General features: G+C 34.3%; 1 pseudogene; it reads left to right on the forward strand.

Annotated features, from left to right (window-relative positions):
- Nucleotides 1-27: 27 nt before the first annotated feature.
- LOC111721955 lies at nucleotides 28-23,681 on the forward strand (annotated as a pseudogene).
- The last annotated feature ends 4,092 nt before the right edge of the window (nucleotides 23,682-27,773 follow it).

A 27,773-nucleotide genomic window follows, 5' to 3' on the forward strand; every position in this document is an offset into this window, starting at 1 on the left:
AAAAAAAAAATAAATAAAAAGAACAGGATGGGTAAACCATACCTAGTTTCAACTAATTATTTAAAGTACCTCATTATTCTACTGTTACCATTCTTTCCTAACTCCTCATTAATGAGTATAGCAGATTGCACCTAGAAAGTGAAAATTCTGATCTTCTTTTTTTCTTTTGCAGTTTTTGGCCAGAGATGGACTTGAACCACATCCAGCATATGGGGGCAGCACCCTACTCCTTTGAACCACAGGTGCTGCCCAATTCTGCTCTTCTTAGTAGGAACACCTTACTGATTTTTATTTTGCCTCCTATGAGTTAGGTATATAATGCCTGTAGCATTTTTTAAAAAACAAAAAATATACAAATCCTCAACTTCGTGATTATTCAGGGATAAATGGTCTAGTTCGAGTTGACCAAGTTTTTGGCTAAATAGACGAAAGGTAATTCTATATTATCACAGAATCAAAACAGATATCTGATGAATTCAAATGTGATTTCTTCTTCTTCTTAATTCTGATAAAATTTATTATCTATGCTTCTGATTTTCTATTTATTATGTACTGCTTTTTATACTCATCTTTTAGAACTAAACATCTAACCTTCTTTCTTGAACTGTTAATTCCATGAAGAATCATTGACAGATCAGCTTACTTCTCAAACACCTTTACAACAGGTAAAAACAAGTTGGAATTCCCTATTTACATTTACCCAGTTTCACTTTGAGGTACTTATAGTATACATTTTTTAATGGCTAGATCCATACTTAGTCACAGTAGTCACAATATAAAGTTTCAATTTAGAGTAACTGGTAGTGTGATACTGTTACTATGTTCTGTTCTGCTAAAGTTTTATTTTTTATTGTTTTTCTTCCTTATATTAACTATTTAAATGAAAATTATTATTGTTCATGTACCTTGAGATTCTTATTAAATAAGACTTTTTTAAAAAGATGTATTAAATACAATGATAATGCATCTTATAAGCAAATTCAAACAGTACAGATCAAATCATTAAAGTCTTTTTAGTTACCACTTGTGGAAATAGTTATAACATCATTGTTATTGACAATATTTTGCATTAAACTGTAGAACTCTATCATGGCACTTCATTTTACAAAACACCTAATTCAGCATGCTTCTATTCCAGTGGAATAAAATAAAACTATTTCTTCTTTGGGTTATTTCTGAACATGAATTACATTATAGATTATCCATGAACTAAACCTTCACCACAACATTGCGTATAATCACTTCCAACAAGAAAGAGCTGGGTAAGGGTCAGAGCTCAAGCTTAAACAGAATGAGATATGTGTATGAGGTTGTGTTTCTAAATTAATAAATTCCCTACATGTCAAAGTCACATGTAAATTTTTTTTATATTTTCCTTAGTAGATTATAGTTCTTTATCTACACATTTTATTCTTTCTGTAGGATGTTTTCAATTCCATAGGATAGGAACTCTGACTTATTCATCCTTGCAGCTCCCTTTCAATCCTTAACATGTAAAATTTATTCAAAACTATATGCTGAATTTAGCAAATATTTATTGCAAGTATACTATTTGTAAGGTATTCTCCTGGGAATTAGGATGGTGTAGAGTATATTTCCAGTGTTCCAGGAGGTTTCAAATTAGTGGGAGAGATGAGAATTATGAAAGAAATGTAATATGAGTTATACTTTGCCTAGTGCAATAATAGAGGTACATTTGTAAAAATATAGTCTACTGTTTTAGATTAATCGTGCCTCTTTTTCCTTCCATTAGTGCCCATAATGGAGAATCAATGGTATGTGAAATTTCTAACCAATCCAACTATACTCTATTTCCATTTTAGGTGCCAAGGATGAAAGTGTAGGATGCCAGAATCTACCCTGATGAGTTCCAGATAATGATGGCTGAAGTGCAAGATATGAGACAGAAAGGAGCAACATGGAAGCCAAATTTGTAGAACTGAATAAGTGAATGTTTCTCAAGATTCCCAATGCCTGTTCCCAAGGTTTTTAAGGTAAGGATGATTACCTCTGAGTTGAGAGACCTAACTCATTTCCATGATATTTCAGTGATGTTTACTTCTTTTAAGTAAAACCACAGCACTGAATCAAATGCATTAGTGTTTGGATTGCTGTTAATGTTCCAATGTCTCAGATCATATAACTCTGACTGACTAGAGGACCACTGTATAAAATCAGAAATAAAATTACCAGCCTCCATGACAGCTGTGCAGGTATGAGTAATATAACAGATAGCAATTTACAGTTAACACTAGAAAAACAGGGGAAAAAAGATGTTAAATATATAGGTTCTGTATTTAAGTACTCTGACCTATATTTATTACTTATTTGATAGTTCTTGGTAAATCCAAGGACAATCTATAACTTCTTTCTCTGGCCTTTTTAAAAAGCTTTGTCTATAAATTGGACTTTAAGACTTTTTCAGAGCTTTTAAGAACCTCAGAGTGCATAATACAGCATACAGTGACTCTAATGTTAGATCTTTGCTCAAGCAATAGTGTTCAAAGGCAAAACTTAAATGGCTATCAGTTGCACAATAATACCTGTAGACAACCTCATAATTATTTCTTAGAGGAAATGTTTGTGTGCACATGTGTGCGTGTGTGTTCCAGCAAGTTTGGATCAGTATTTATTTATTTTATTTTTAATTTTTATTAATTAGTTATTTTTTTATTAAATCATGGCTGTGTCCATTAATGCAATTATGGGGTACAATGTAATGGTTTTATATACAACTTAAATGCTTTCATTAAACTGGTTAACATAGCCTTCACCGCATTTTCATAGTTATTGTGTTAAGACATTTATATTCTACACTTAGAAGATTTAACATGCACTCTTGTAAAATGCTCCACAGGTGTGGTCCCACCAGATACCCTCCCTCCACCCATTCTCCGCCTCCCCTTCCCCTTCCTCTTTCTCCTTCATATTGGGCTGTAGTTTGGTTATAGCATTTATATGGAAGTGTGGGTGCTTATAAATTGATTTCATAGTAGGGCTGAGTATATTGGATACTTTTTCTTCTATTCTTGAGATACTTTGCTAAGAAGAATATGTTCCAGCTCCATCCATGTAAACATTAGAGAGGTAAAGTCTCTATTTTTTAAGGTTGCATAATATTCCATAGTGTACATATACCACAATTTATTGATCCATTCATGGGTCTATGGGCACTTGGGCTTCTTCCATGACTTAGCAATTATGAATCAGGCTGCAATAAACATTCTGGTACATATATCTTTGTTATAATGTGATTTTTGGTCTTTTGGATATATACCTAGTAGAGGAATTGTAGGATAGAATGACAGGTCCATTTTTAGATCCATAACTGTTCTCCAAACATCTTTCCAAAAGGAACATATTAGTTTTCATTCCCACCAGCAGTGTAGAAGTTTTCCCCTTTCTCCACATCCATGCCAACATCTCTAGTTTTGGGATTTTGTGATGTAGGCTAAGCTTACTGGAGTTAGATGATATCTCAAAGTAGTTTTGATTTGCATTTCTCTGATGATTAAGGATGATGAGCATCTTTTCATGTGTCTGTAGGCCCTGCACCTGTCATCTTCAGAGAAGATTCTCTTCAAGTCCTTTGCCCACCCTGAGATGGGATCACTTGTTCTTTTCTTGCTAATACATTTGAGTTCCCTGTGGATTCTGGTTATTAAACCCTTGTCTCAGACCTAAACTGCAAATATTCTCTCCCATTCTGAGGGCTGTCCTCTTGCTTTACATACTGTGTTCTTGGTTGTGCAGAAGCTTTTTAGTTCGATCAGATCCCAGTAATGTATTTTTTTTTTTTTTTTGAGACAGAGCCTCAAGCTGAACCCCTGGATAGAGTGATATGGTTTCACTGCTCACAGTAACCTCCAACTCCTGGGCTCAAGTGAATACCCTTCCTCAGCCTCCCAAGTAGCTGGGACCACAGGCACCGGCCACAACGCCCGGCTATTTTTTGGTTGCAGCCATTATTGTTGTTTGGCGGGCCCAGGCTGGATTCGAACCTGCCACCTCAGGTGCATGTGGCTGGTGCCTTAGCCGCTTGAGCCACAGGTGCCGAGCCACAGTAATGTATTTTTGATGTTGTTTCAATTGCCCGGGGAGTCCTCCTCATAAAATATTTGCCCAGGCCAATTTCTTCAAGTGTTTTCCTGCACTTTCTATTAGTATTTTTATAGTTTCATGTCTTAAGATTAAATATTTTATCCAGTGAGAGTCTAGCATTGTTAAAGGTGAAAGATGTGGGTTCAGTTTCAGTCTTCTACAGGTCTCCAGCCAGTTCACACAGCACCATTTGTTAAATAGGGATTTTTTTTGCCACTGAATATTTTCGACTAGCTGATTGGAGATCAAATGATTGTAAGTATCTATGTTCATCTCTTGGTTCTCTACTCTGTTCCATGTATCTACCTCTCTGTTTTAATGCCAGTACCATTCTATTTTCATCACTATTGATTTATAGTATAGTCTGAGGTCTGGTAACATGATTCCTCCTGATTTGTTTTTATTTCTGAGGAATGTCTTGGCTATTCAAAGTTTTTTCTGATTCTATATGAAAGGAAATATTGTTTTTTTGAGGTCTTTAAAGTATGACAGTGGTGTTTTTATAGAGATTTCATTAAAATTATATATTGCTTTGGTAGTATGGACATTTTCACACTGTTGATGCTACCCAGCTATGAGCATGGTATGTTTTTCCATTTGTTAACAACTTCAGCTGTTTCTTTTCTCAGAGTTTCATAGTTATCTTTATAGAGATCTTTCACATCCTTTGTTAGCTAAACTCCCCAAAATATCATCTTCTTTGGCATTACTGTAAAAGGAATAGAGTTCTTGACTGTTTTTTCAGCTTGACAGTTGTTGGTATATATAAAGGGTACTAATTCGTGAGTATTGATTTTGTAACTTGAGACGTTCCTGTATTCCTTGATCACGTCTAAGAGTTTTGTACTTGAGTCCCTGGGTTTTCCAGAGATAGAATTATATCAGCAAAGGGTGAAAGTTTGATGTCTTCTGATCCTATTTGTATACCCTTGATTGCCTTCTCTTGCCTGATTGTGATGTCTAAGACTTCCATTACAATGTTAAAAAGCAATAGAGACTGTGGGCAACTTTTTCTGCTCCCTCATATGAGTGGAAATGTGTTCAATTTTACTCCATTCGATGTGATATTGGTTGTGGGTTTCCTGTAGATGGCCTCTATCAGTTTAAGAAATGTCCCTTCTATACTTATTTTCTTAAGTATCCCAATCATAAAAGGATGCTGGATATTATCAAAAGTTTTTCTGCATCAATTGAGAGAATCACATGGTATTTGTTTTTTATTTTGTTTATGTGTTATATTATATTTGTAGATTTATGTATATTGAACCATCCTTGAGTCCCTAGGATAAAACCAACTTGGTTCTGGTGTGTAATTTGTTTGATGTGTTGCTGGATTCTGATTACTAGGATCTTATTGACTATTTTTGCATCAATATTTGTTATAGATATTGGTCTATAATTTTCTATTCCTGTTGGGTCTTTTCCTGATTTGGGGATCAGGGTGATATTTGCTTCATAGAACTATTGGGAAGTATCCCTTCTTTTTCTATGCTTTGGAAAAGGTTATGTAATATACGTACCAGTTCCTCTTTAAACGTTTGGTAGAATTCTGATGTGAAGCCGTCTGGTCCCAGAGTCTTCTTTTTTTGTGAGATTTCATATAGTTGATGCCATTTTGGTACTTGATCTAGGTCTGTTCAACATTTATAATTCTTTCTGGGTATGTCTAGAAAGGTAGCGTGCTTGCAAATATTGGTCAATTTCTTTCAGATTTTTGTATTTCTAAGAATAGAGTTTTTATAGTATTCATTAAGAATTTTTTTGAATTTCTTGGGTGTCTGTTTTATTTTCCCTTTGTTATTTCTGTTTAATGAAATTAGGGATTTTAATTTAATTTTCTATTTTTGGTTAGGCTAGACAAGTGTTTATCAATTTTATTAAACTTTTAAAAAAACAACCTTTTTCATTCATTGATCATTTGAATAATTCTTTTGGTTTTGATTTCATTTATTTCAGCTCTAATTGTGGTTATTTCCTTTCTTCTGCTTGGTTTGGGGTTGGAATGTTCTTCCTTTTTCAGTTGCTTGAGATGTCCCACTAAGTTGTTGAATTCCTCTCTTTCCGTTCTCTTAAGGAGGGCTTGCAGTGCTATAAATTTCCCTCTTAGGACTTCCTTTGCAGTATCCCAGAGGTTCTGATAATTTATCTCTTCATTATCATTCGGCTCCAAAAACTTGGTAATTTTCTTCTTAATCTCATTTTGACCCACCCATATTTCAGCATAAAGTTATTTTGTTTCCATATCTTTGTATGAGTATGCAGATTCCTGTCATTGTTGAATTCAACTTTTATTGCATGATGATCTGAGACAATACAGGGAATCATTTCTATTCTTTTAAATTTGCTGAGGTTAGACTTGTGACCTAAGATGTGATGAATTTTGAAGGATGTTCCAGGGACTGATGAGAAAAATGTATATTCAATTTTGTTAGGATAAAATGTTTTTTAGATGTCTATCAAATTCAATTGTTGTATGGTGAAGTTTAATTCCCAAATTTCTTTGCTTAATTTCTTCTTGGAGGATCTATCCAACATTGCCAAAGGGGTGTTAAAATCTCTGACTATTATAGTGCTGGAAGAAATAAAATTGTTCATGTCTGTTAGGGTCTTGCTTATAAATTGAAGAGCATTTTGCTTGGCTGAATAATGTTAATAATTGATATCTATCATGTTGAGTGTTTCCCTTAACAAATACAAAGTGACCGTCCTTGTCTTTCCTTACTTTTGTTGGTTTAAAGCCTAATGTATCTTCAACCCCTGATTTTTTCTGTTTGCCTGGATTATAGATGTCTATCCCTTCATCCCACCTTTAAGATAATATGAGATTCTTGTAGGCAGCAGATATCTGGATGGAGTTTTTGTATCCAGTCAGCCAACGGGTGCCTCTTTAGTGTACAATTTAAGCCATTCATGTTAATTGAGAGTATTGCTAAACCTGGTGGTATTTTGGGTGTCAAGATTTTCAAAAGACCAGAGGACATTTTCAATCCTTTCACCACTATGGAAGTTGGGATTTGGTCAATAATTTCTGAGTGAGTTTCCTTCGTGGTAGAGCACTGTGGTGGTCCTTATGGAGGATGGGTCTGAGAGTGTCTTGAATAGCTAGTTTAGTTATGGCAAATTTCTTCAATGTGTGAATGTCATTAAAGTATTTGACTTCTTCATCATAAATGAAACTTAGTGTAGCTGGATACAGAATCCTGGGTTGAAAGCTGTTTTGTTTTAGAAGATTGAAGGTTGATGACTGTCCTCTTCTGACTTGAAAGTTTTCAACAGAGAAAACTGCAGTCATTCTAATATTCTTCCCCTTGTAGGTTATGATTTTCTTAATTCTGTCTTATTAGAGGTTTTTCTCCTTCATATTTACTTTAGTGAAGTTAATTACAATGTATCTAGGGGATGCTTTATTTGGATTGAATCATCCTGGGGTTCTGAAACTATCTGCTATATGAATTTCAGTATCTCTTGGCATGTTTGGAAAATTTTCCTCTAAAATCTCTTGGAGTAGAGCATCTTTGTCTTGCAGATCATTATCATCACCTTCAGGAATTCCAATAAGGTGAATTTTTGCTTTTATGGAGTGGTCCCTCAATTCTCTCAGGGAGTGATATGTCTTTCCCCTCCATTTCTCTTCATCTTTGAGCATCTGGAAGCATTCAAATGCTTTATCTTCAATGTCTGAGATCCTTTCTTCTGCCTGGTCCATCCTATTAGTGAGGCATTCTACTGTATTTCTCAGGTCTTTGAGAGAGGCAACTTCTTGCCTTAATTTGTCAAAATCTTTGGTGATTTTATCTTTGAATTCACTGAATTCTTGAGACAACTTTTTAAATGCTTCTTGAACTTCTAATTCCAATTTTATTTCAATTCTGTTAATTTTATTTGCTATCCAAATTCTGAACTCAATTTCTGACATCTCAGTCATTTGTTTATGAATGAGATCTTCTGTTGTGCCTCCTTTGTCATACCTTGGGGGAGTTGACCTATTTTTGTTATTTATGTTGCCCAAGTTTTTCTGCAGATTCTGTCCCATGCTTATTTTTCATCATTTGTTTAAAGAGGCTGGCAAGGTGGAATTAAAATTGAGGACTCCTGCAGATGTAATTAACCAGCCCTTTACCAGAGTGCTGGGATTGGTGAATAAGGCTTTCTCCTACAGCATTATCAAGGTCCTGTTTAGTACTACAACCTGAGACTCTGGGGACCTGCTTGGTGCATCTGTCTTGTATTTAGCTAGACTCTGACCAGTTCTAGTGGATCGGTGACTTGGAGTTGAAATCTCAGCTGTGAAGGAATACAAGTAATTAAGACACCCTTCTTCCCACTGGCAATAACTGGGAGAGGAGAATCACACCCTCCCTCTACAACACTACCAGGGTGTAACTTTGGGGAGTCCCCTGCTGACTGGCTCAAATCAAGAGTTCCAAACCAATTGTCCCAGTCAGCACAAATACAGATCAAATGGGAGAGTTCAAAAGGTCTCCAGCAACTACACAGCAGGGGTCCACTGGCAGCTCAAGTGTGACTTGCTCTGGTAGGTGGTGCGGGTTGCTCTCTATGGTTTTCCAACATCGGGCAAGTCTCTTTTATCTTGTGACTCCCCACTTCTATTAAAGTTGTAGTTTCAGTGCAACTGCCCCACAGCGCATGAGATGCCCCACCCTGGCAAAAATCCACCAGAGACTCGGAATTCTGCAGGGGGTAGTCTTACAGACTGCAAAGATAGAGGGGAGGGGTGTACTGAGAAATCAGGAAGGTAAGGAGAAGATTATATCAACTTTAGTCCCAGGTAAGAGACTGCCTGGGCTTTCAGCAGTATCTCTCTGTGGAGGGAGTCCCAGCCCTCAGTTGTTCTCTCCCCTTTGGTGAAACACAAGGTCCTCTGTTCACTACTCACCTCAAGCTGCTCTCATGAGAGGGGAAGGGAAGGATTCATGTCCTCTTTGAGATGGGTTTTATACCCGAAATTTGTTTCCTTGGAGTCCCAGCTTGCCTCAGCAGGGGTAATGCAAACCTATCAATCCTCTCTCTCAGCTCAGCTCCCAATCTTCTGCTGTATTAGGTTGGTTCTGTCCATTACTTCTCCCTCTGGATAGGAGCTTCTCCTGAAAGCTGGCTTCAGTTGGCCATCTTGCCTCTTTCTCCTTTTCATCAGTATTTCAATTAAAATGGAATTCTCCTGCCAATATTTCAGTGAGGTGTAAATGTACCCTTAATTTCGTGGTTCTGTCTTCTGTAACTGAGTTACTAAATTAAACTTTTCATATCCAGGAAGGGAAAAAAGACAGATGGAGTGAGGGAAATGGAAGTATTTTTCTTACCTTTTCATAAATAATGAATATAAACCAAGATTTTCATTGACATTGACCATGAGCCAACCCTTCTTGTTAATTTTGGTTATTAGCTTGCTATTGTATGTTAACCATAACATACATGTATATCAATGGAGTTGGTGATGCTCTAGTGGGTTCTAGTTGATTGTATAGGTAAACCAGACCTAAAACTTTTAGTCAGTAGTGAACTAAATTGTCTTCTGAGCTTTCTTTTAACCAATTTTTATGATTCTGTGAGACTTGGATTATGTTAGATCACATTTAAAACTAATTTTATATAAGAAAATTGTATTTTCTTAATCTGAAATAAGGTGTCTCTAGCTGTATCATTCAGTGGAAGTACAGATATTCATGTAAACTCACTGGCCTAGATATTTAATTGTTCTAGCTTTCTATGAAGTGCTGTCATTTTTAGTAAGTCATCTGTATTAGTATTATCTTTGTTTGCAATGATTCTCATATTCTCAAGTCTAAGAGTATTAAGGTAGTCTGTGTTTCCATAAATGTTAGTAGTGTCCTGTTTAGTACTGTGTAGGACTATTGACTGATGAAGAGTGAAAGGAGTTAAATTTTAAACTTGAAGTATTCCATTAGGATAAATAAATTTTCCCCATAAGGAATATTTCAAATGCTATTAATTCAGCATGATATATTATTAGATTTTCAAAATTCTATAGATATCTTCTATCCTGATTCTTTTGGATAATTTGTTAATATTTCAGGGAATATGCAACCCTTTGGCTTAAAATGACAAATCTAAGACAGAAGTACTGTGAGCAACAGCAGCTGTTAACACAGGTACCATTTAAGTCTTTTGAAGGGTTCTTATCCTTTTTTTCTGTAAATTACTGATTAGACCTATTCTATTATTCTTGGTTTAGATATTGAATAATTATAAAATCCTATGAGGCCCCAAATAAAATATAATAATTTTAGTTATGTTTAGTTGTATGTTATAACCTTCCTCTTTAATACTGCTTTATCTAAAAATTGAGTGTGATATCCTAAAGAAAATATATTCTATAATTTTTCAGATTATACATAGTAGACTTGAATAGAGAAAGGGGAATTTATTGACCCGTAGTACTTTCTTGCTTACAGAAGGACCCTTTACTCCTATGTCTCAAGATTTTTGCTTTTCAAGCTTATTCTTATCTTTTAGGTTAAAGGAGTTATACAGCATGTATAAATTATGTGTTGGAATTAAAAGATACCTACCAAAGAAAGCCAAATATATCATCAATTTGTTACATATTGTTTTTCCTTTGGTTTTCATACTTTTAAAATGATAACAGGCTAACTTGCCATGCCATGACCATGATAGGTGCACCCTGGTTGCTGGCACTTGGCTGTAAGTTGCTTCTGTCTGTATCCTTATGGTGGTTCTATGGGTGTTATTGAGAAATAATATAGGCCTATGAAGTACCAATTATTTTAAGGTTTCCAGTCAACTTTAAGGAGCCAAATGGAACTGCATCTCTTTTTATGATATTTTCTGGGATTCTCCTAGAATTGGAAGATACTTCTCAGCTTCATCTTGTTAAGGAGCCATGGGACTTCTATAGAGATTCTTTACACAAGGAGTCAGCCTATCCAGAGTAAACAAAATGTTTCACCTATGATTTCTGATAATGACTAGGAGTTCCCAAATCTGTCTCAAACTGGTATTTTGTAACAAAAGCTTCTAACATTTTTGTGTAAGTCCTTAGAAAACAGAGTATCTAATTGTAAAGTATTTTATTGCAGGATACCATCTATTTAGTTGTACTTCAGGCACAAAGTCATAAATTATTGGCTCATTTCATCTGAATTGATTAAGAAACTTAGAACCAATGGATTATAATTAATGGCTAATATTTATTGAGTACTTATAGTGTATATAATACTTTGCTAAGTGCCTTACATAGAAATATCTCAATTAATTCTCAGAAAGATCCTATAATATAGCTTCTAGTATTATTATCATTTTACAGATGAGGGAACTGAGTCATGGCTTGTTTACTTCATACAAGGTCACATAGTTAATGCATGATAGAGTCAAAATTCAATGTGGACTTATTGACTGAAGAGCTTTGCCTCCCATTTGAGTAGGCATTTCTTCCCACTTTTGATTTTCTTGGTAATTTTAAATTTTTAAATTACAATTATAATAGAAAATTTATGATAATGCTACAAAGGACTCACATGTAGTCTTTACCCAGGTTCTACAACTTTAACATTTTTTTTTTGATTTATCATTTGTCTTCTCCTTCCCCGCACTCCCTTTTGTCCCTCCTCTTAAACACACATTCATGCCCACACCCATACACCCATGCATCTTTTTCTGAACCTTTTGGGAGTAAGTTGCAGACATGGTACCCATTTAATCCTAAATACTTTAATGTTTACTTCTTAAAAACAAGGACATTTTCTTACCTAAACACTGTACAATACAAAAATTAGGAAACTTAGCATTGATTTAGTATTATTTTGTACACCTAGTTCATACACAAATTTCACAAGTTGCCTTACTGATGTTCTTTATACCCACAGCCATCTCTTCTCCCTTGTTTCTAATCTAATATTCAGCCCACCATCATACAGTGCATCTAGTTTTCATGTCTCTTAATTCTCTTTTAATATGGAACATTTCCTCAGCCTGTCTTTGTTGTTTATGATCTCAGAATTTTTGAAGCGTACAGCCCAGAATTTTTTGTACAATGCTCCTGTCTTTGACTTGGGTGTGACATCATGAGTACAGTCAGATTAGGTATTTTTGGCAGTAATACCAAAAAGTGATGCTGTTATCACATCAGAGGAGCTTGATGTCAGTTGGTCTTATTATTAGTGATGTTAACTGTGATCATTTGTTTAAGGTGGTGCCCCCCAAATTTCTCCACTCTTAATTTACCACTTCTGTTTTGTAATTAATAAGTAATTAATGGGAGATATTTTGGGTCTACATAAATATCATATCCTGTTCTTCAAAATTTGTATCTGTTTTTGAATCTATTGATGACTTAACTGAACCTTTTATTACTATGATGGTTATGTTGGGTTTTAAGGCAGATGTCTGTCTCCTAAAATGTCAAGGTTTTAGGCTTCTGCCTGTGTCCTTAGTTCTTGGTATGCTTTTCATCAAAAAATGACCAAACACACGAAAGGTAAGGCAAGAGTGAAACAAAGTTTACTGAGAAAAATAAAAGTAGTATTACAGGGTAAACAGATTTACAAAACAAGATTATTCAACATAGACAATGAATGGATCCTATTGCCATGGGAAGTAGGCAAAGAAGCTAAAGTTATTGCCAATAGTCAGGCTTACCTCATGAGTCAGAGGTCACCTTGCAATCAGAGTCTTAATGCACACACAGACCTCCCAAGAGCCTCTCTGAAAGTTCATTGAGGGGGTGTGGACCACAATGTAGATTTAAACTAATGACATGATAATTAGCCTTAAGGCTGTTGTAGGTCAACTTCCAAGACTCTATTATACCTATCGCCTGGCAAGGGATTCTTCTACATGCTTTAGCAGTTGGCATGCTAAGTTCTGATTGGCAGATTGGTAGGATGTTCCCTCCTCCCCAGGTCTGAGCTGGGACAAAATTAAAGTGGGTGACACCAACATGGAGGCCTGGAGGTCCTGCTCTTGTTCTCCTTTTCTAGAAGAGCTGGATTCCTGACTGACTACCTAACAGTCATACAACAGTGATTTTCTAGTTACATCATTCTTCTAAGTTTTTATTTTGCATTCTATGGAAGAACTTTTCCTTATTTCCTATTTATTTATTCATTTATTTATATCAGTATGGAATTATGGATTCTTATTTTACTCAAAAAGGTTATAATACATTACTAGAATAAATCCATTGACAGATATATACTCATTAATTTTGAGAAATTACTTTTGACACAATAAAAATGTCTTAAGTTAAATTTGTAATTTGCCTGACCAAGCCCTGGAATTAGGCATTGTTGCCAGGAAACTGGTTTCTCCTTTTGCTCTTTGCTTTAGTTTTATCTGACCCAATGTGTATTAAAAAAGCCAAGTTTTTAGGATGTCTTAATTGAGGTATTCAGAAGAAAGTTAACATATAGAGACAATTCTAAATTATCACTGATTCTTTTAAACTACCTCCTATTTAAATGTGCTAGATATTTTTATTTTTCACTTTGATTTTTAAAACCCTACAACAATTATGTCTAACACATAATTAAGTTCCATGCAACAGAGTTGGATGACCATTGTAACATTCATGTAACTGACAAAAGTGAAATGTGGATCTCATTGCAGGTCATTAACAGTCACATCTGGAGATTCAGCTTCCAAATGTGCTCATCAGCATTTCCATGTTCCACCAGAGAGGAAAGAATCTGTAAGATTCTGAAATAAGATGGTGGTGGGTGGGTAAAAGAAGAACATTTACCATCAGTAAAATTTCCAGTACTTGTTGCTATTATTAATATTTCTCATACCATTGTCAAATATTCTTGATGGAAATTATATCAAATGTGATCTGAAAAAGTCCAGATGTATAAGCCAGTACAAATAAAATCTTATTTCCTCTAACTCTCTTATTTAGGTGAAGATACTAAAAAATGGTTATACACTTGCTGAAGGCAAAAATAAAAGTCTCCTTGACAGTATCTTATCTACTTTGAAAGACAAATCCTTGAACTTTGTTTTATCTGTGGATCAAGCAAGTAGAAAAGATGGGTAAGCAATTTTGTTGGCAGTATATTGGTAATGAAGTATAATGTGGACTGCAGCTGAATTAAAACATGGGGGCACATCTTATTTTCAAGTGAACAAACAGTATCTTTCTTCAATTATAAAAATAACACTACTGACAACTTGTTGATCTCTTAGCAATGGCAATGGTACTGCTGCCCATGTTCTCGCTTATTCCCCTAATGACCACCAAAACACACTTGCAAAATAGTTAGTTTGACTTGTATTTTGTAACTACAGAACAGAGCAATGACAACTGGCCCATTAGAAATATATATAGTAGTATGATTATTCAAGAAATAAGTTAATAAAATATAGCTTACTTAATATAAAATGTGTATATATAAACACTTTTGCTGTATGTCATCAATAGCCAGTCAAAACTTTTAGTGGAAAAAACATTTCATTCAGAAAAACAAAAATATTAATAAATTAATTAGCAAATACCATACATTAAATACAAAATATGGAGTACTTATTTGGGAAAAATAATTCTGCAAATTTGATAATTTCTTCTATACATGCTAAAGAAAATAGGAAAATAAATATAAATGTAATTTAAGTGTGTTTTACAGTTAACAGGTATCTAGATGTCTTTTGAGGAAGGTTATTTCTTTAGACATTTAGGTCTTAATGATGCATATTTGGGAAGAAGGAAGGGCTAAGTGGAGATCATTAAGTCTGATGTGGGGTGGATGCGAGTTTTAGAACAGGGTATCTGGGAAAAAGACTCCAGGAGTAGTAGCCTTCTAGTAGAATATCATTTTGGAGACAGAATATTATGAAATAACTTTTTAGGGAATTCAAAAGAAGCCTGAAGGTCTAGAATCTTTTGGGATAGATAAGTTGTTTGAAGGAAAGGTCATTACAGATGTGAGTAGGGGTATTCTAGAGCCTAGGTATTACAAAGAGAAAAAGAAAGTCAGTGAGTCAATTATAGCTAGAAAATGAGGTGTTTAAGGAACCAGATAATGGGAAGGGTGTGTTTTGGGGAAGGAAGTATGAATACGGAACATTAGCTCCTGAATTAAATTCTTGCACAGATATTGCCTGCAACAGCCAACAACATGAAAGTCATCTATCAGGGTGTTGGCTTAGGGTGTTGACCTAGAAGAGTGGCATACATGCATTCTCCTTTTCACATCTGTCAAATGAACATAAGTGCAGAATGCTAATGATATTTAATGGTAGGCACATCTGAAAAGCAGAGTACACCAGAAAAGCTTTTCTAGAGAGCAGAGAGAAAGAAGTTACTATATTTCAGACTTTATAGAATCTAAAATGTTTTAATAAACATTTCTCTTTAATTTTATTTGTTATTGATATATAATAAAGATTTTCAGAATATCTGTGATAATGTAATACATTAATATAATTTATAAAAATCTAATCAATATAATATGGATGTTTGTAATGTTAAATATTAATCTTTTAATTATTCCAGAAATATTTGAATTATTCTCTTCTTGATATTTTGAAACACACAATAAATTATTGTGAACTGTAGTAATAAATGTTATTTGAATATTTGCACACTGAACCTTATAAGCTAAATTAACAATTCAACTTTGAGGGAAGATATACAGTCATAGATACTTGACAGTTTTGTAAAATATCAAATAAAAAAGAATACAGAAAATATGGTTATTTATCTAACTTAATTATCCTATTTAAAATAAACATTTAATCCTGTGATAAAATTAACCTCTACTGTAACTGTATGCTAGTTGAGTAAAAATTCTAAGCTATAGTTTAGCCTTTTCATTCTTTTTCTCAGAGCCTTCAAATAAGGTGGTCAACAATATAAGAATCAACCCAGGAATAATTTCTCTTTTCCTTAGACTTCCTCCTTTATATGGAAAAGCAAATAGTTGTCCCATTCTACTTCTTTCCCAGTCAAACTTGAGATGCCAGAATTTAGTGCCTTTACCACAGAATGGAAACTGGGGCTGTGAACTATAAGTGCTGATCCTGATAGTACCATTACATTACTGTGTTATTTGATACATGCTATATATACTCATATATATATTAATAAAGAGATAAATATTCATATGTATAATGGCTACATATATACACATATGAATATATGAGGGCTGCCTAGAAACTATCCAGCTGTGTAATATGAAAAATAGAGACATACATGGCTGGATACTTTTTGGAGAGCTCTAATATAGCTAAAATGTATATGTAAATATATAAACTTTATGGAGATATGATTTATATAACATAAAATTTGTTTACTTTAAGTGTAGGATTCAATGATTTGTAGTGAATTTACTGAAATATGCAACCTTAAGCATAATACCATGTTAGAACATTTTCATTACCCCAATAAGATCACTCAAGCTATTAACTAGTTTGTATTCTGTCTCTGTAGATTTGACTTTTCTAGACATTAAATATAAATAGAATAATACCATAGAGGTCTTTTGTGTCTGGGTTTTTGTCTGCCTTATTTCACTTAGCATAGTGTTTTCAAGTTTGTCTATGTTGTAGCATGGATCATTTCCTCCTCCTCCTCTTCCTCCTCCTCCTCCTCTTCCTCTTCTTCCTTCTTCTTCTTCTTTTTTATACAGAATCTCACTCTGTCACACTGAGTAGAGTGCTGTAGCATCATAGCCCATAGGAATCTCAAACTCGTGGGCTCAAGCAATCCTCTTACCTCAGCCTCTGGTGTAGCTAGGACAATAGGCACCCACCACAATGCCCAGCTAATTTTTCTTTTTTCAGTAAAGATGGTGTCTTGTTCTTGCTCAGTTTGACCTTGAACTCCTGAGCTCAAGCAATCCTCCCACCTCGCCCTCCCAGAGTGCTAGGATTACAGGTGTGAGCCACTGTGTCTGGCTTATGGTTCATTACTTTAATTATTTTTGTTACCAAATAATATCCCATTGTATATATATATATACCATAGGTTACCTGTTCATCCATTAATGGACACTATAATTGTTTTCCAAATTTTTGCTATTATGAATAATGCTACTTTGAACATTCACAGGAAAATGTTTATGTGGAAATGTGCTTGCCTTTCTCTTGGGTAGATCCCTAAAAATGGAATTTCTGGAAATGAATGAAACAAGTAGAAAATTATGTTTAACTTTTTAAGAAACTACCAAACTCTTTTCCTATTCTGTATTAATTTCCTTTAGCAATGCGTAGGACTTTCTATTTTTCTATATCCTCACCAATACTTACTATTATCTGTCTTTTTTTTTTTTTTTGCAGTTTTTTTGGCCAAGGCTGAGTTTGAACCCACCACCTCTGGCATATGGGGCTGGCGCCCTACTCCTTTGAGCCACAGGTACCACCCTATTGTCTGTCTTTTTTATTAGAGCTCTTTTAGTTGTGTAAGTCTTGATTTTTTTTATTAAATTAAGGTAATAAAATGTTTGGTTTGTCAGAACGCTTAGACATTGCATTATTACATTATATAATATGTCAATAAAATAAAATGAGAGATTTTTGGCACATTATTGGTTACTTGACCTAAATATTACAAATCTGCTGATAGTATGTAACTAATGGATATGCTACAGCCTGTATAAAATTTGAACTCTTAGAATATGTTGAATTAATATTTTTCTGTGTTGATTATTTCTCAGAAAACCTGTGATGTCTGGACCTGAATTTGGATTTGGTTATACCAGATATCCAAGGACTAATGACTGTTGAATTATATGGATACTAAACTAAAAATATTACTTTGGAGTTAGTGTTTTCTTCCCAAGTCAATGATTTAATGTTGACAGAAAACAAATCAGATACTAAGTGTAACACTATATTGAACAGGTATACAATCTTTTCCTTCTCTAACGTAGAGAGTCCTCCACATGTTTTTGAAAAAAAAAAAGTTTATTTTTTGTAATTTTACCATAGTCTGGAAATCACTTTTGATGTATTCCTAAGAAAAGGCAGGGATATATCTAGAACAGCTTATAGAGACTTTGAAGTGTACCTCTGCCCACTGATTTACTTTCCTTTCTAAGAGGCCCAGAAACACTATTTAGAATGGCTATGGGAATTTGAAAATTGAAATATACAACTATTGACCCTTAAATCTAGCTGATAGATAGCATAATTTTATGATACCCTCATGGATGTACAGTTGAATACTGAGTTTATCTATAACCACTTTGAAACCTTAGTCAATCAGATGTTTCTAAGGGAAAAACAAAATTATGATCAACACTTCATATTGGGAAATTAACTCTTATGTATGGCTTGTGTTTCTGACAAAATATGGATGTACATTTTCAGGCATATTCTTCTGAGATTAGAAAATTACTTGTTAGTCCAAAATGTAATATTATGGTAAGGTAAACAAAATATGATTAAAGAAACATTTCCCTTGCACCTCCTCTCTCAATATTGTTGTTTCTCACATGCCACAGATGTACTCTATGGTAATATATTTAGTGTATGCCCTTTTGTGGTCTTCTGGAAATGAGAGCCAAATATCAGTAGTGTAAAATTTCCCCTCCATCTTATATCTGAAATTAGCTCTATACCAAGGGTGAAACTGCCTGCTTGGAACAGCAGTATAGGGGAAAAAAAAAAGTTCTCTTCATTTTCTGAACTAGGAAGTTGTGTGTGCTTCAGCAGAAATACTGCTAAATTGAAGCCAGAAAGGCACTATCATCAGCAAATCTCCACCCATGGAAACTCTTGAGTGTTGTATTGTACAGGGGTGTCTGCCTGAGTATCGCTTTCACCAGCAATAGTTTACATTTGCCCATTTACACGTTTTATCATTTTGTATTTGTATTATTTCCTGCTATTAACCCTTATTTATTGCCCAGCACCAGGGAGAAAAAAGTCAGACTTAGGCAATGATAGACCTTTCCACATAAAGCTTTCTGAGAAACACACCTAAAAGGGGGCCAACTGACTACCCTAGCTGGATCTCAAACTTCAGTGTGGACCATAAATTTAGACCTGTGCCAAAGAGAACTACTCTAGGCAATGAAATAATCACAATCCTTTAGGGCACCGGATCTCATAACCTTATCTGGTAATGGAATGCTATTGATTGAGATAATTATTCTGGGTAGCTTTAGCTCTATAAATGCCCAAGTTGGCCACAGAAGCTGAGTTTATTATATTCTGCTACCTTGAGAAAACTATGGGGAAAACCAAAGGCTCCCTATGTTAATGAATTATAAGAATTTACAGGTATTTGGGGCTCTTGAAATCAGGTAAATACTAATAGTTGACAATAATACCATAAATGGCTGTTAGAGTGCCTGATTTTCCTAACACATGGCACCATAAAATGAAGTCAAGAGCTGTATCCTAAAGTTAGAATATGAAAGTTTTTGTGCATTGGCTACTGCCATACATACCATTTTCCTAAGTCTGTGGTTCTTATCTGTTGATGAGATTCAGGCTGAGTGCTATCCATTGGGTGGAATATAGTCATTTCAAAGCCTAGGTTCTGAATAGAAGAACCTTAGAGATCATTTGGATTAGCTAGTCACATTGTTGCAAAACCTTGTATCTCACTATTTTCTGACAGAGGACAGTGAAGTGATTTATCACCTTTACCTGGAATCACCTGAGCAGAAAGACATACTGTGGGAAGAAAGTATTCCCAGGTTAATACTTCATATTTAGGATTCCTAGGGAGCAGACTAACATGTTGTTTTTCCTTCATTTTTCACTCCTAGGCCTCCTCAGTAGAAAATTCTGGCCTATTACTTGGATGTGGGCTACTTTGGCTAAATTATAATCAGTAAACTATGTTCTGAAACCTGAATAGCAAAAGGCTTTATAGTCTGGAAGTGAAATATCTGTAACTGGAAAATGCTATATACCTTTATGGTTTCTTGGTTAAAGATCTGCTACAATCTGTAAAATTTATTATGTTTGTAGTATTTTCTCAATGATTGTCTCCTGGCAACTAGATTAGCATTTTTCCATTTATATTCATCATGATTAGCATCAGAGTTTATAGATTTTCCATCCCTCCATTTTTCATTTAAGGGATGAAATGCAAATGCACTGTACTGAAGCTAATATGATGGATCTAAAGTCATTTCTATCTAGGAAGAAAATGAATTCTGATTCTGATCATGTCAGGTAAGCTTATCGATTTATTTTTGAGGAATTACTGCACTTATGTGGATTATTCCAAAAGAAGAATGATACATGACATCTTGTACTGAGGGAAATTTTAGGCCTGAGATTCAAGAACACTTGAATTCTTACCTTGGCTTTTCTACCAAATTAGTGTATATAACTTCTTTGTCTTGGTTTTTGCGAACTGAAAATGAAGTTATTCTCCTTCTCTTTTCCATTAAAATATTAATACGTATTTGTTTTATGGTGTTTTCCTTTGCTCTATTAACTTAAAAATTGTCAATATGAAATTAGCCATTGTATAAGATTGTGATGCTTTAATGATAGTATTTCATGTATCTAGGGCTCCTCTTTTTGTTGCATTATCCCTCACTATTGTGTAAAAGCATTTTCTTCTTTTGTAACTAGAGGTTTAAATTTTTGGTTATTGTGTTTAAAGAGAATTGTTTATAATTATTTCCTTTCTTTTCCCTTTTAACGATTCAATTCTAAACTTAAAAATTTGATGACAAGGGAAACTGAAACTTTTATCAATGTGAGTGTTGTAGAAGAAATAGATGTGAGATCTCTACTCTTCTTTATTGCTTTTTGTACACCACCCATCTGCAAGGCCATGTATTTTATCTGTACTAATGGAGATTGCCTTGATAGAAGGTTATTAGCAGGAAAATTGTTCAGTTAAGTAAAGGAAGTAGGGTGGCTTAAGGCATATCATCTATGCCAGTGTTGTACTCATGATTTTTCTCCTCTGCCTTAATATTGACTAATTACAGAAAAGTTCAATAACAATTAGTAATATTTTTTCAGTATTTAATTATTTTGGTGTACACATAAGATATATCAGAGACACATTTATTGAAGGAGAAATTCTTTCTTCACATATTTGAAAATGGCTACTGAAGAATTAATTGACAAATTCTTCTGTTAAGTAAACTTTTACTTTTCTTGGCAATTGCTTTCCTTATACATTATGTAAAGCAGAATCTCATTCTATCCCTGGCTATTATGTTCAAAAGCTAGAATATATGTTCAATTCAGTGGGCTTTTGTTTTAGTTACCATGTTGAATAATAGAACTTTATTGAGAACTTACCTCTTGTAGCCAAGGGAACTATGATGAGTATTTAAAGAAGTATTTAAAAATATTTGTCAGTCAGACCACACACACATGCACCAAAAAAACTCCTAAATAAATGGATTAATCATTAGCATTATCACACTGCTTTTTTTTTTTTTTGCAGTTTTTGGCTGGGGCTGGGTTTAAACTGACCACCTCTGGTATATGGGGCCAACACCCCACTCCTTTGAGCCACAGATGCTGCTCTGCTTTATTTCCTTTAACATTACTTTATTGTCCTAGGGTATTTCCACCATTTTTAACCATAAATTTATGACAATTTAAATTAGAACGTTTGTTAAGAAAAGAATTTATACATTTTTAGACTGTGACATGGATAAGTATTTAAATATTAAATGCACTACTATGTAAATATTGGTTAGGTACCAGATTTTAGCTATAAAATAATCATGAATTTTCACTGGACTGAGGTGGTAAATGACCATAATTGTGACTATAAATTGTAAAATCCCCCAAAAGAACAGAGTATCTACCTTTTAAAATTGTTTTTATTAAGCTTGTCCTCGACCTCTTGTGAATAGCAAGGAAACCTACTTCCTAGTAGATAATTATCTTTTATATTGTTCTTATAGGTCTCTTTCTCAGGGCTTAGAAATAATAATAACACAATAATAAAACAACAATAATAAAATCAGATGAATATCAGCTTACTTTTGCTATTTCTATTTTAAGACAAAAAATAAAACCCTTCTACTTTTCCATAACTGTTTTTTCTTAGTTGAAAGGTCTCCAGTCGGAAATATTTTTTGTCATTGACTAACAAATAATGGAACTAGGCACTGATAGGCCTTCATTCCTTATGATCATTCAACCAAGAAAACTTGAAATAAATGTCCTTTTATTTCTGCCAGTCTAGGTAGAGAGTCTGTTTGATTAGTACCATCATTTAATGTTCAAGAGCTCAGTTTAAATGTAATATTTACAATGTTTGCTTCTGTCTTTGCAGTTAAATATTGGTCAGTATTATTTCAAGCTAAATGACAACTGGACCCTCATTATGCAGTTGGATCACATTGCAATACCAATTGATTTTCTTCTTCCTGTCTGAAGGGCGGTTAGTAAACTACTACCATTAGAAAATAAAATAAATCAGAACATTCCTCCCTCAGTTTTGTTAACTTCTTAAGAGATAGGCATTTTACATAAATTATTTAACTTCATCTCTAAGAATGCTCCGTTGATAAAGATACCAGGGTTTATCTTCCTATACAGAATATACATTTAATGAGAAATGAAGAAGAAAAGTCCACTTGAAGTCAATGGAGAAAAAGGTATAAAAGCATACTTATAGAGAATTCAGATGACTTGTGTCTTAGTTCTAATTCTATAACTTACTATCCAGATGGCCCTGGACAAGTTATTTAACCTCTTTTAACCCAAACTTAATCGTAGGTAAACTAAAGATAATAATAGTAATAACTGCTTTTCTTGCTTTGTGGATTCTTGTGAATATAAAATGAGAGAATATATGAAATATCCCAGGGAACTACTAGGTAAACTTAAGGTAGTACATACTGTAATGTCTCTGATTTTAAGATAAAAATTATGAAAAAAAAATCACCAAAAGAATTTGCTGTAGAGTTGAGATTTTCCACATGACATCCAAAAAAGTTGTTTTTTAGAAAGTAGCTCCTTTGTTGTTTACTAAGCTTACACCCTCACAGTCAGCATTAGATTCATATGGGAAGTGTATCCAGCAAAGGTCTGTATTGTACGGTTAGTGCTATTCTTAAATCCAAAAACATATTTTGACATTATTCTATCATTCATATTTATTATTCTACAGAAGATTAAAAATATTGTAACAATGGGTATATTATGGAAGTCATTACGAGAGTTTAAGATACACAAAATCAAGAAACATAAAATCCACTTGGAAAAAAAAAAATGAAGCCCTGCCAGTAACAATGATAAACCTAGCAAGTTGAAACTTGCATGGGTGATCAGAAAGGATGTTGCTATCCACTGTACCTCTTGGAAGTGAAATAATGGACCATAACTTAGTTTATATAAAAACTTTCACAGTGACCTACATGTTACCTTCTAAGACTAGAGATGAGAGTACATTATTTATGTTTAAGGTGCCCCTCCTATAAAGATCTTGGAGAATGTAACTTGGAAGAGTGGGGAGACAATCCTAACCCTGTGTTGTGAGATGCATTCAGCTGCATAAAACTTGTGAATATTTTGTCCTACTCCATCCTCACACATCATGTATAACAAAATACTGTCTTTCCACAGATAAGCAGATGGTGCAACACATGAAAAATCCCAACCTTTTCCAGTTAGATGAGGTGCTCCTAAATGACCTTGAAGAAAGACATACTAATATCACTAATGAATATTGATGCGAAAATATTCAACAAGATCCTAACAAACAGAATCCAGCAACACATCAAACAAATTATACACCACGACCAAGTGGGTTTTATCCCAGGATCTCAAGGATGGTTCAACATACATAAATCTATAAATGTAATTCATCACATAAACAAATTTAAAAACAAAGATCATATGATTCTTTCAATTGATGCAGAAAAAGTTTTTGATAATATACAGCATCCCTTCATGATCAGAACACTTAAGAAAATTGGTATAGAAGGGACATTTCTTAAACTGATAGAGGCAATCTACAGCAAACCTACAGCCAATATTATATTGAATGGAGTTAAGTTGAAATCATTTCCACTCAGACAAGGAACCAGGCAAGATTGCCAATTGTCTCCACTGCTCTTTAACATTGTAATGGAAGCTTTAGCCGTTGAAATTAGGGAAGAAAAGGCGATTAAGGGCATCCATATAAGGTCAGAGGAGATTAAACTTTCACTTTTTGCAGGTGATATGATTGTATATCTGGAAAACAACAAGAATTCTACTACAAAACTTTTAGAAGTGATCAATGAATATAGCAGAGCCTCAGGTTACAAAATCAACACTCATAAATCTGTAGCCTTTATATATACCAACAGCAGCCAAGCTGAAAAAACAGTCAAGGACTCTATTCTGTTCACAGTAGTGCCAAAGACAATGAAATATTTGGGGGTTTACCTAACAAAGGATGTGAAAGGTCTCTATAAAGAGAATTATGAAACTCTAAGAAAAGAAATAGCTGAAAATGTTATCAAATGGAAAAACATACTATGCTCATGGCTGGGAAGAATCAACATTGTTAAAATGTCCACACTACCCAAAGCAATATACAATTTTAATACAATCCCTATTAAAGCTCCACTGTCATACTTTAAAGTTCTTGAAAAAATAATACTTTAATTTATATTAAATCAGAAAAAAACCTTGAATATCCAGGGCATCACTCAGAAATAAAAACAAAGCAGGAGGAATCACACTACCATACCTCAGACTACGCTATAAATTGATAGTGATCAAAACAGCATGGTACTGGCACAAAAACAGAGAGGTAGATGTATGGAACAGAATAGAGAACCGAGAGATGAATCCAGCTACTGACCAATATTTTATCTTTGACAAGCCATTTGAAAACATTCAATGGGGAAAAGATTACCTATTTAACAAATGGTACTGTGTGAACTGGCTGGTGACCTGTAGAAGATTGAAACTGAACCTATACCTTTCACCATTAACTAAGATAGACTCTCACTGGATAAAAGATTTAAACTTAAGACATGAAACTATAAAAATACTAGAAGAAAGTACAGGGAAAACACTTGAAGAAATAGGCCTGGGAGAACATTTTATAAGGAGGACCCCCTGGGCAATTAAAGCAACACCAAAAATACATTACTGGGACCTGATCAAGGTAAAAAGCTTCTGCACATCCAAGAACATGCTATGTAAAGCAAGCAGATAGCCCTCAGAATGGGAAAAGATATTCGCAGGTTATGTCTCTGACAAAAATTTAATAACCAGAATCTACAGAGAACTCAAACATATTAGCAAGAAAAGAACAAGTTATCTCATCTCAGGGTGGCCAAGGGACTTGAAGAGAAACTTCTCTGAAGAAGACAGACATACAGCCTACAGACATACAAAAAAAATGCTCATCATCCTTAATAATCAGAGAAATGGAAAACAAAACTACTTTGAGATATCATCTAACTCCATTAAGATTAGCCCACATCACAAAATCCCCAAACCAGAGATGTTGACGTGGATGTGGAGAAAAGGGAATGCTTCTACACTGCTGGTGGGAATGTAAACTTATACATTCCTTTTGGAAAGATGTTTCAAGAACACTTAGAGATCTAAAAATAGACCTGCCATCTGATCCTGCAATTCCTCTACTAGGTATATACCCAAAAGACCAAAAATCACATTATTACAAAGATATATGTACCAGAATATTTATTGCAGCTGAATTTATACTTGCTAAGTCATAGAAGGAACCCAAGTGCCCATCAACTCACTAATGGATTAATAAATTGTGATATATATACACTATGGAATATTATGCAGCCGTAAAGAAAGATGGAGACTTTACCTCTTTCATGTTTACATGGATGGAGCTGGAACATATTCTTCTTAGCAAAGTATTCCAAGAATGGAAAAAAAAGTATCCAATGTACTCAGGCCTACTATGAAACCAATTTATAGTTTTCATATGAAAATTATAGCCCAAGAATATGAGGAAGGGAAGTTAAGGAGGGGGGAGGATGGGTAGAAGGAGGGAAATTAGTGGGACCACAACTATGGTACATCTTACAAGGGTACATGTGAAATTTACTAAATGTAGAATATAAATTTCTTAACACAATAACTAGGAAAATGCCATGAAGGCTATGTTAACCAGTTTGATGAAAATATTTCAAATTGTATATAAAATCAGCACATTGCACCCCATGATTGTATTAATGTACACCACTATGATTTAATAAAAAAAAAAATAGCACTAGGCTTGTTGATAGGGAGAAAAAAAAAAAAAAAAGAACTCCAAGAGTTACATTCTTGCCAAGTTTTTCCCTAAAACATAAGGAAACCCAACAATGGCAATTCATTAGAAATAGAGATGATGTATTTGCAATCATTTCTTGAATATATATCTCATCTCCACATGCATCTTTCCAGTTGCTTCAAATATACTCTGACATGTATGTAATTCTTTTAAATTAGTTATACTTTAGATATATTGCTTGTTTTTTGAGAAAGAGTCTCATTATGTTGCCCTCAGTAGAGTGCTGTGGCATCACAGCTCACAGCAATCTCAAACTATTTGGCTTAAGCTATTTGCTTGCTTCAGCCTCCCAAGTGGCTGCAACTATATGCCCCCACCACTTTTTTGTTCTCTTACAGTTGTCACTGCTGTTTAGCTGGCTCAGGCCAGGTTCAAACCTGCCACCCTTGCTGCATTTAGCCAGCCAGCATTGTAACCACTGGGCTATGGGAGCCACCTATATTGTGGTTGGTATTTTTCATCAGTATGGAGCAGTTTTCATATATGCTTTTGTTACTAAGAGATTGGTACTTGTCTCCCCCCCCACTCAGACCACATCTGAAGAATGAAGACAAGTGGTTTCAGGAGAAGGAAAGGAGTGTTTATTAGTTTGCTTTCAAATGAGGAGGAGGAAAACTGCCAAAATATCATCGTACTCCACAGAAATATAGAGCTTTTAAATGGAGGATTTTCAGGGCCAGAATATTATTTTTCAATTACATTTGATGGTTCTGATTGTTCCATCTCTGCTGAAGACAATCCCAGGACCTCCTAGCACTTCCATTACAAACAACTGGACCTCTTCTTGGCCAAGCCACCTCCTGTAGCACAAAGAAAAAAAGATATTCCCCTGACCCACGGCATGAGGCAGGAATGTAAGTTTCAGTTCTCAAAGGAGCGGGGATGTTTCAAAGAGATACAAAACATTTTTGTCATTTTTTGACACTATTCCCTCTATTACACTCTCCTTACAACAGCATTCATATTTGCCCAACCTGGGGAACCATAACACTGAGAATATAGATCATCCATTTAGTAAAAGGAGCATTTTAAAAAGTGTGCATGATTTTAGGTTTTTAAAATGAATACAGATACTTTAGACTAATTTTTAAAAAATCATTTATTTTTTATTCCTATATGTTAAACTGTCCCTATATATTTACTTATTTTATGTTCCTTTTATTTTATAATATTGTACATGTGCTTCTATAGCCTCTCTGATGAAGTTAACTTCAAAGAAAAGGAAATATTTTACCAGTGTTTTTAGCAGTATATCTTAAAAAGAGCATGTTCACTGAAATATAATGGTTTACACAATCTTTATAACAGTTACATACCAATGGCAGGGTTAAGAATGGTTTCTTTTCACATGTCCTTGATTACTCCCCCATTGGTTTGTGACTGTTAAAATTCTCAAGAAAATCCAGGCATCGTTTTACTCAGGACCACGGTTTTGATATGCAGGAGTAAACCTAACATACTTCATAAACTTTAAAAAAAA

This window comes from Otolemur garnettii, unplaced genomic scaffold (genome assembly GCF_000181295.1).
Source record: "Otolemur garnettii isolate 467f Iridium unplaced genomic scaffold, OtoGar3 scaffold00206, whole genome shotgun sequence".
Classification (NCBI taxonomy): Eukaryota; Metazoa; Chordata; class Mammalia; order Primates; family Galagidae; genus Otolemur; species Otolemur garnettii.